The sequence below is a fragment of the Oryx dammah genome, unplaced genomic scaffold (assembly GCF_014754425.2).
Source record: "Oryx dammah isolate SB20612 unplaced genomic scaffold, SCBI_Odam_1.1 HiC_scaffold_5, whole genome shotgun sequence".
In the NCBI taxonomy this organism is placed as follows: domain Eukaryota; kingdom Metazoa; phylum Chordata; class Mammalia; order Artiodactyla; family Bovidae; genus Oryx; species Oryx dammah.
The window spans coordinates 74,749,570-74,760,830 of NW_024070189.1; positions in this window are offsets into that span (position 1 = coordinate 74,749,570).

An 11,261-nucleotide genomic window follows, 5' to 3' on the forward strand; every position below is an offset into this window, starting at 1 on the left:
GGCATTTTCCTCTGTGTATAGTTAGATAATGAATTCTTCCTGTTGAAAAGTGACCTCAAGAGCCCGGGACCTCATTTCATTTCAATTTGTGCCAATGAACCACTTGACAAATAGCTCTTTTTAGAGTCATATGTAACTTTGGGTTTTAGTCCTAAGCATTGTTGTGCTTCTGACAAGGACAAATCGGGCTGTACAATGTGTTTCCTATCCTCTGCAGGGCCAGTGATTACAGAACTAGCTGGGTGGGATCAGCATTGAGTATTTCGCTGTGATTCATTTGCTTTGAGTACAATTACTACAAAATCACAAAGTCCTGCATGGGCTAAAATCACCAAATAGAAAGCAAACTTACTTTTAAATATATAAACACACAAAGATACACACACATGTGAAGAGTCCTGATTCAAGAGTGTTCTTGGAATTCCTTAGTGTCTAATATGAATAATTTCACATTTCTAGTCAGTTTTTGTTCTATGAGACCTAGAGTTATGTTCCTCCTGGTACTCTTGAAACACACTGAAGTTCTCCTCTTAGAATTCTGTCAGCTCTTTTTTGAACGCACACTGTTGATCTAAAATTCTAGTCTTTAATGTGAGTGTAATAAAATGACATTAGGAGTCATGCCTGTCCAAACACCACAGGAACTCTGCCAGGGATGCTTGGAATAGCTGCCATTTGCTCATCTCTTCTCAGCCCGAAATTATTTAAACTTCACCTGTTTCCATCTCAAATTATCTTATAACTGCCTTCATATTATAGGTTTATACCCAAAGTAGCTACCATACCAACTGGCACCCAGACATCAGGGACATGGAATTGGCTGTCTCTTTTTTCTCACCTGATATAGTCTGATTAGTATTTATTGAATTATCTAAGGAAAGAAAAGTTGCCTTCAATCTAGAAACTTACTAAAGGAGTCATCTAATACATTCTTCAGTATGAAGTGCTCCACAAAGCTTTATTTTCAAAAACTGCCAAGTTTTTTTGCTGTTTAGAAAATAGACCTGTATAATTTGATTCTTGTTTTCCAAGTGAGACTATCAAAATTACATAATGATCAATGTACACTATTTTTAAGATTTTTATCTAAATTACTAGAAATTAAAAACTACTTTCAAAAGTTTCCAAAACTGACATGGGAAAAATTCATGCAATAGACATGAAGAACTGACTCACTGGAAAAGATCCTGATGCTAGGAGAGATTAAAGGCAGGAGGAGAAGGGGACGACAGAGGGTGAGATGATTGGATGGTATCACTGATTCAACAGACCTGAGTTTGAGCAAGCTCCAGAAGTTAGTGATGGACAGGGAAGCCTGGTGTGCTACAGTCCATGGGGTCACAAATAGTCAGACACGACTGAGCAAATGAATTGAACTGAACTGATACTTAGTTGTGGGGCTTCCCTGGTAGCTCAGACAGTATAAAATCTGCCTGCAATGGAGGAGACCCCAGTTTGACCCTTGAGTCAGGAAGACCCACTGTAGAAAGGAATGGCAACCCACTCCAGTATTCTTGCTGGAGAACTCCATGGACAGAGGAGCCTGGTATGCTGCAGTTCATGAGGTCACAGAGAGTCAGACATGACTGAGCGACTAACAGACATACACATCCTTAGTTGCCTGTGAATTCCTGTTGTGTCAGTTTCGAAATCAAAAGGTACTAATGTCCACTCTGTGTCCTTAATAGAAGATTGTTTAACTATCAATTTGTGAGTACGTTTCCAAATAGGAAAAATTCTGCAAAATCTTTTAGAAAATTATCTCTCTAATTGAATGTCTATTATGAGCACTCCTTCTAACTGACCATTGAAATCTTCAGAAGGCCAGGAAATCACAAGAGCAATTGGCATGGCATCTACTATACTCCACCTGGACACCTGCAAGTCCCATGACCTAGGCAGACATGTGACTTTTCTAAACTTGAATTTCCTTATCTTTAAACAAATATGGGACTAACCGGACTTGATTTTCAACAGTATGGTGGAACAGATATTGTGAGCAGCCTCTAACAGACAATAACCAAAAATATTGAATAACGTATTTTAAAAATCTTTAAAATCCATCACTGATAAGGCAAGCAAATGAGGACTCTTGAGAGCAGGAAAAAAAGAAAGTGAACACTGGAATTTAGAAAGGTGAACAGAGCTTCGAGGAATTTTTTCATCCTGAGGTCATCAAATTAATCCAGTGACCTTGAGCCTCATTTGAAGTGGGAAAGAAAATAAGCCTGGAGCTACCTAGAGCTGTCTAATAGGGGATCTGTGCATAAAGTGGACTCTAAAGGCCTATGCAAGAGTAAAATAGAAAGAAATGTTCCTTTCAGCAAGGGATAAAAGAGAAACTTAACATTTCTCAACCTGGCCTCCTCTGATCTGAAACTGGTCTCCTCTGATATTTCATAACCATCACCAGCCACCATATGTGGTTCTATGCTGAGTTCTAACTCTACCTTTGTGATCCAGAAAAACACCAACCTAATTACTTAATTTCCTACATCAGTGAAGTGAAAGTCACTCAGTCGTGTCTGACTCTTTGTGACCCCATGGACTAGACAGTCTATGGCATTCTTCAGGCCAGAATACTAGAGTGGGTAGCCTTTCCCTTCTCCAGAGGATCTTCCCTACCCAGGGATTGAATCCAGGTCTCCCACAATGCAGGCGGATTCTTTACCAGCTGAGCCACAAGGGAAGCCCAAGAATACTGGAATGGGTAACCTTTCCCTTCTCCAGTGGATCTTCCTGACCCAGGAATCAAACTGGGGTCTCCTGCATTGCAGGCAGATTCTTTATCAACTGAGATATGAGGGAAGTAGTATCATCAAACATCCATCAAAAATAAAAATATATCATATACACAAATTTTTATCAGACTATAAAAATACCATCACATAACTTTATGAGAAATATAAGCTCAGAGTACATAGAATAATACTATAAAACACATACATACAAATAAGAACCAAAAGAAATCAGATATATAAAGATTTATCCACTGAAATGATCAAACTCAGATCATAAAATAAGTATATTTAATATGTTTAAAGATATTAGAAAGAATACTTCAAATATGTGAAGAAATCATTGAAAATAAATGAAGAAATTTGGGAAAAAAAACTTTAGGAAAATATAATATTTGAAATTTTCAAATACCTGCATGACCAAAAAAAGAAAACTACAGGCCAATATCACTGATGAACATGGATGCAAAAATCCTCAACAGAATTCTAGAAAACAGAATCCAGCAACATATTAAAAAGATGACACATCATAACCAAGTAGGCTTTATGCCAGGGATGAAAGGATTATTCAATATTTGCAAATCAGTCAATGTGATACACCACATTAACAAATTGAAAGATAAAAACCATATGATTATCTCAATAGATGCAGAGAAAGCCTTTGACAAAATTCAGCACCCATTTATGATAAAAAATCCTCCAGAAAGTAGGCATAGATGGAACATACCTCAACATAATAAAGGCCATATATGATAAACCCACAGCAAACATACCCAATGGCAAAAAATTGAAAGCATTTCCCCTAAAGTCAGGAACAAGACAAGGGTGCCCACTCTCACCACTACTATTCAACATAGTTTTGGAAGTTTTAGCCACAACAATCAGAGAAGAAAAAGAAATAAAAGGAATCCAGATTGGAAAAGAAGAAGCAAAACTCTAAATATTTGCAGATGACATGATACTCAATGTAGAAAACCCTAAAGATACCACCAGAAAATTACTAGAGCCAATCAATGAATATAGTAAAGTTGCAGGATATAAAATTAATACACAGAAATCCCTTGCATTCCTACACACTAACAATGAGAAAACAGAAAGAGAAATTAAGGAAACAATCCCATTCACTATTGTGACAAAAAGAATAAAATAGGAATAAATCTACCTAAAGAAACAAAGGATCTATATATAGAAAAGTATAAAACACTGATGAAAGAAATCAGGGGACACAAATAGATGGAGAAATATACCATGCTCATGGATTGGAAGAATCAATAGAGTGAAAATGAATATACTACCCAAAGCAATCTACAGATTCAGTGAAATCCCTATCAAGCTACCAATGGTATTTTTCTCAGAACTAGAGCAAATAATTTCACAGTTTGTATGGAAATACAAAAAAAGCTAGAATAGCCAAAGCAATCTTCAGAAAGAAGAACGGAACTGGAGGAATAAACCTGCCTGACATCAGACTATATGACAAAGCTATAGTCATCAAGACAGTATGGTACTGGCACAAAGACAGAAATATAGATCAATAGGACAAAATAGAAAGAGATAAATCCATGTACCTATGGACACCTTATTTTTGACAAAGGAGACAATAATATACAATGGAGAAAAGACAATTCCTTTAACAAGTGGTGCTGGGAAAACTGGTCAACCACCTATAAAAAATGAAACTAGAATGCTAACACCATACACAAAAATAAACTCAAAATGGATTGAAGATCTAAAGGTAAGACCAGAAACTATAAAACTCCTAGAGGAAAACATAGGCAAAACACTCCCTGACATAAACCACAGCAGGATCCTCTATGACCCACCTCCCAGAGTAATGGAAATAAAGCAAAATAAACAAAAGGGACCGAATTAAACTTATACATTTTTGCACAATGAAGGAAACTATAAGCAAGGTGGAAAGACTGCCTTCAGAGTGGGAGAAAATAATAGCAAACAAAGCAACTGACAAAGAATTAATCTCAAAAATGTACAAATAACTCATGCAGCTCAATACCAGAAAAATAAATGACCCAATCTAAAAAGGGCCCAAAAAATGGTCATTTCTCCAAAGACATACAGATGACTAACAAACACATGAAAAGATGCTCAACATCATTCATTATCAGAGAAATGGAAATCAAAACCACAATCAGGTATCATCTCACACCAGTCAGAATTGCTGCTATCAAAAAGTCTACAAACAATAAATTCTGGAGAGGGTGTGAAGTAAAGGGAACCCTCTTACACTGTTGGTGGGAAGGCAAACTAATATAGCCACTATGGAGAACAGTGTGGAGATTCCTTAAAAAACTGAAAACAGAACAGCCATATGACCCAGCAATAGCACTGCTGGGTATACGCACAGAGGAAACCAGAATTGAAAGAGATACATGTATGGCAGTGTTCATTGCAGCACTGTTTACAATAGCCAGGACATGGGAGCAACCTAGATGTCCATCAGCAGACGAATGGGTAAGAAAGCTGTGGTACATATACACAATGGAATATTACTCAGGTATTGAAAAGAACGCATTTGAATCAATTCTAATGAGGTGGATGAAACTGGAGCCTGTTATACAGAGTGAAGTAAGCCAGAAAGATGGTAATGACAGCTCTATATGCAAGACAGCAAAAGAGACACAGTTATAAAAAAAAACAGACTTTTGGACTCTGTGGGAGAAGGTGAGGGTGGGATGATTTGAGAGATTAGCATTGAAACATGTATATTACCATATGTGAAATAGATTACCAGTCCAAGTTCAATGCATGAAACAGGGCACTCAAAGCTGGTGCACTGGGACAACCCAGAGGGATGGGATGGGGAAGGAGGTGAGAGGGGGGTTCGGGATGGGGGACACATGTACACCCATGGCTGATTCATGTCAATGTATGGCAAAAACCACCACAATATTGTAAAGCAATTAGCCTCCAATTAAAATAAATTAATTAATTTAAAAAACATGCCTGCATGAAATCAATGATAAATTTGGCACAGCTGAGACAACCTGTAAACTACAATACAAAGACATTCAGAATGCAGCATAAACAGACAAAAACTCCCCAAAAATAAAGTTAAAAATCATGAGGGATAAAGTAAAAATTCTAACATACTCTAGTAGATGTCTAGCAGGAAAGAAAGAAAGAATGAAGGGGATAAAATATACAAAGGGAATGACTAAGACTCTTCCAGAATTGAAGATTGTAAATCAAGTTCAAAATTATCAGTAACTGCCCAGAAGAAAAACATGTTTAAAACCGCATTTCTATAAATTAAAAGGAAATTTCAGGATAGTAAGTTCCCATCACTTCACTGCAAATAGATGGGGAATCAGTGACGGACTATTTTCTTGGGCTCCAAAATCACTGCAGATGGTGATTGCAGCCATGAAATTAAAAGACGCTTACTCCTTGGAAAGAAAGTTATGACCAACCTAGACATCATATTAAAAAGCAGAGACATTACTGAGCGACCGAACAACAGCAACAAGTCAAGAGACACAATACAAAGAACCCAATATCTAATTGATGGCAGATCCTTCAATATCCATCACAACAGTGGAAGCCAGAAGACAGCGAAATAATATACTCAAAATTCTAGGACAAACTAAGAATGTATACCTAGTGAAACTCCTTTGAGAAAACTGGGGGTGAAATATAGATATAGTTGACTCTTGAACAACACAGGTCCACCTATAGGTGAATCTTTTTTAGTAAATATACTGGAAAACTTTTTGGACATTTGCAACAATTTGAAAAAACTCAAACTGGGTAGCCTAAAAATACCCCCCCCCCAAATTAGAAAATGTTAAGTATGTCATGAATGCATAAAATATATGTAAATATTAGTCTATTTTATCATCTACTACCACAAGATATGGGCTTCCATGGTGGTTCAGTGGTAGAGAATTTGCCTACCAAAGCAGGAGACATGGGTTCAATCCCTGGGTCAGGAAGATTCGCTAGAGAAGGAAACAGCAGCCCACTCCAGTATTCTTGACTGGGAAATTCCATGGTCAGAGGAACCTGATGAGCTACAATCCATGGGGTAGCAAAAGAATTGTATACAACTTGGCAACTAAACAACAACCCAAGATATACACAAATATATCCAAAAAGTTAAAGTTTATTGAAATTTGGAGTGATGAGCAGCGGCTGCATGGCACTGAAGCAGCGAGCAGCCAAGAGGAGATACCCCACGTCCAAGGTCAGGAGCGAAGGCCATGAGGAAATACCCCACGTCCAAGGTAAGGAACAGTGGCTGCACTTTGCTGGAGCAGCTGTGAAGAGATACCCCACGTCCAAGGTAAGAGAAACCCCAATAAGACAGTAGGCACTGAGAGAGGGCATCAGAGGGCAAACACACTGAAACCACAATCACAGACAACTAGCCAATCTGATGACATGGACCACAGCCTCGTCTAACTCAATGAAACTAAGCTACGCCATGTAGGGCCACCCAAGACAGACGGGTATGGTGGAGAGTTCTGACAAAATGTGGTCCACTGGAGAAGGAAATGGCAAACCACTTCAGTATTCTTGCCTTGAGAACCCCATGAACAGTATGAAAAGGCAAAAAGATAGGATACTGAAAGAGGAACTCCCCAGGTCAGTAGGTGTCCAATATGCTACTGGAGATCAGTGGAGAAATAACTCCAGAAAGAATGAAGGGATGGAGCCAAAGCAAAAACAACACCCAGTTGTGAATGGGATTAGTGATGAAAGCAAGGTCCGATGCTGTAAAGACCAATATTGCATAGGAACCTGGAATGTTAGGTCCATGTTCAAGGCAAACTGAAAGTGGTAAAACAGGAGATGGCAAAAGTGAACGTTGACATTCTAGGAATCAGTGAACGAAAATGGACTGTAATGGGTGAATTTAACTCAGATGACCATTATATCTACTACTGTGGGCAGGAATCCCTTAGAAGAAATGAAGTAGACACCATAGTCAACAAAAAAGTCCGAAATGCAGTACTTGAATGCAATCTCGAAAATGACAGAATGATCTCTGTTCATTTCCAAGGCAAACCATTCAATATCACAGTAATCCAAGTCTATGCCTCAACCAGTAATGCTGAAGAAGCTGAAGCTGAACAGTTCTATGAAGACTTACAAGTCCTTTTAGAACTAACACCCAAAAAAGATGTCCTTTTCATTATAGGGGACTGGAATGCAAAAGTAGGAAGTCAAGAAACACCTGGAATAATGGGCAAATTTGACCTTGGAGTACAGAATGAAGCAGGGCAAAGGCTAATAGAGTTTGCCAAGAGAAAGCACTGGTCATAGCAAACACCATCTTCCAACAACACCAGAGAAGACTCTACACATGGACATCACCAGATGGTCAACATCAAATTCAGATTGATTATATTCTTTGCAGCCAAAGATGAAGAAGCTCTATACAGTCAACAAAAACGAGACCAGGAGCTGACTGTGGCTCAGATCATGAACTCCTTATTGCCAAATTCAGACTTAAATTGAAGAAAGTAGGGAAAACCGCTAGACCATTCAGGTATGACCTAAATCAAATCCCTTATGATTATACAGTGGAAGTGAGAAATAGATTTAAGGGACTAGATCTGATAGACAGAGTGCACAAAGAACTATGGATGAAGGTTCATGACATTGTACAGGGGACAGGGAGCAAGAGCATCCCCAAGAAAAAGAAATGCAAAAAAGTAAAATGCCTGTCTCAGGAGGCCTTACAAATAGCTGTGAAAAGAAGAGAAGTGAAAAGCAAAGGAGAAAAGGAAAAATATACCCATTTGAATACAGAGTTCCAAAGAATATCGAGGAGAGATAAGAAAGCCTTCCTCAGTGATCAGTGCAAAGAAATAGAGGCAAATAATAGAATGTGAAAGACAAGAGATCTCTTAAAGAAAATTAGAGATACCAAGAGAACATTTTATGCAAAGATGGGCTCAATAAAGGACAGAAATGATATGGACCTAACAGAAGCAGAAGATATTAAGAAGAGTTGGCAAGAATACACCAAAGAACTGTACAGAAAAGATCTTCATGACCCAAATAATCACAATGGTGTGATCACTCACCTAGAGCCAGACATCCTGGAATGCAAAGTCAAGTGGGCCTTAGAAAGCATCACTACGAACTAAGCTAGTGGAGGTGATGGAATTCCAGTTGAGCTCTTTCAAATTATAAAAGACAATGCTGTGCAAGTGCTGCACTCAATATGTCAGCAAATTTGGAAACTCAGCAGTGGCCAAGGGACTGGAAAAGGTCAGTTTTCATTCCAATCCCAAAGAAAGGCAATGCCAAAGAATGCTCAAACTACTGCACAATTGCACTCATCTCACATGCTAGCAAAGTAATGCTCAAAATTCTCCAAGCGAGGCTTCAGCGATATGTGAACCACGAAATTCCAGATGTTCAAGCTGGATTTAGAAAAGGCAGAGGAAACACAGACTAAATTGCCAACATCCGGGATCATTGAAAAAGTGATAGAGTTCCAGAAAAACATCTATTTCTGCTTTATTGACTATGCCAAAGACTTTGACTGTGTAGATCACAATAAATTGTGAAAAATTTTGAAAGAGATTGGAATACCAGACCACCTGATCTCCCTCTTGAGAAACCTATATGCAGGTCAGGAAGCAATAGTTAGAACTGGGCATGGAACAGACTGGTTCCAAATAGGAAAAGGAGTACATCAAGGCTGTATATTGTCACCCTGCTTATTTAACTTATATGCAGAGTACATTATTGGAAATCCTGGGCTGGATGAAGCAAAAGCTGGAATCAAAATTGCTGGGAGAAATATCAATAACCTCAGATATGCAGGTGAGACCACCCTTATGGCAGAAAGCAAAGAAGAACTAAAGAGCCTCTTGATGAAAGTGAAAGAGGAGAGTGAAAAAGTTGGCTTAAAGCTCAACATTCAGAAAACTAAGATCATGGCATCTGATCCCATCACTTCAAGGCAAATAGATGGGGAAACAGTGGAAACAGTGGCTGACTTTATTTTCTTGAGCTCCAAAATCACTGCAGATGGTGACTGCAGCCATGAAATTAAGACACCTACTCCTTGCAAGAAAAGTTATGACCAACCTAGATAGCATATTAAAAAGCAGAGACATTACTTTGCCAACAAAGGTCCGTCTAGTCAAGGCAATGGTTTTTCCAGTAGTCATGTATGGATATGAGAATTGGACTATAAAGAAAGCTGAGTGCCAAAGAATTGATGCTTTTGAACTGTGGTGTTGGAGAAGACTCTTGATAGTCCCTTGGACTGCAAAGAGATCCAACCAGTCCATCCTAAAGGAAATAACTCCTGGGTGTTCATTGGAAGGACTGATGTTGAAGCTGAAATTCCAATCCTTTGGCCACCTGATGCAAAGAGCTGACTCATTTGAAAAGACCCTGATGCTGGGGAAGATCGAGGGCAGGAGGAGAAGGGGACAACAGAGGATGAGATGGTTGGATGGCATCACTGACTCAATGGACATGAATTTGGGTAAACTGCAGGAGTTGGTGATGGACAAGGAGGCCTGACGTGCTGCAGTCCATGGGGTTGCAAAGAGTTGGACACGACTAAGCAACTGAACTGCTGAACTTAACGTGCACAAAAAGTTAAAGACTGTACATGGCTCTATTCACAACTTAGATAACATGAATATGCAGTATTACATCATAACTATATAAAATTAACTATATTATATGCTGTACTACTGCAATATGATAATTTATAGCCATTCCTGTCGGTACTGCAGTGAATTCTGTTACAAGTATCTGCTTAAAATACCATTTGATCTTAATTATCCACATGAGCAGTTTGTCTCTCCAGTAATTTGCATATCTGCAGTAAAAAGTGATCTCTCATAGTTCTTACAAAATTTTCATCCTATTTAGTGCAATAGTGTAAACCCTGAGTAACACCATGGGATCCATATGAAGTGCCACTAATGATGCTGGAAGTGCTCCCAAGAAGTAGAGAAAAGCCATGACATTACAAAAAAAAAAAAAAAAAATGGTGAATTGCTTCATATGTACCACAGACTGATGTCTGCAGCTGCAGATGGCCACCATTTCAAAATAATTAGGTCCAGAGTAAGAATCATTGTGAAAAAGAAAAGAAAAAAAGGAAATTTGTGAAGCTGTTGCTGCAGCTATGACAGCAGGTGCAGAAACCTTGCACTTTTTGTGAAGTATCATTTTATTTTCTATTGAAAATGCAGCTTTTATTTGGGTGCAAGATTGCTATAAGAAAGGCATGGCTATAGATTCTAGTGTGATTAGATAAAAAACAGTCATTATATGACAACTTAAAGTAAAAGGAATATGAAGTTTCTAAAGCTGGAAAATTTAATGCCAGCAAAGGATGGTTTGATAATTTTAGAAAAAGGTTTGGTTTTCTAAATGTCAAGATAACAGGAAAAGCAGATTCAGCCAACCAAGAGCAGTGAATGATTTCCCAGACACTATTAAGAAAATCATTGAGGATTTTAATCGGCTATGTGCTATGCTTTGTCACTCAGTTGTGTCTGACTCTTTGCAACCCCATGG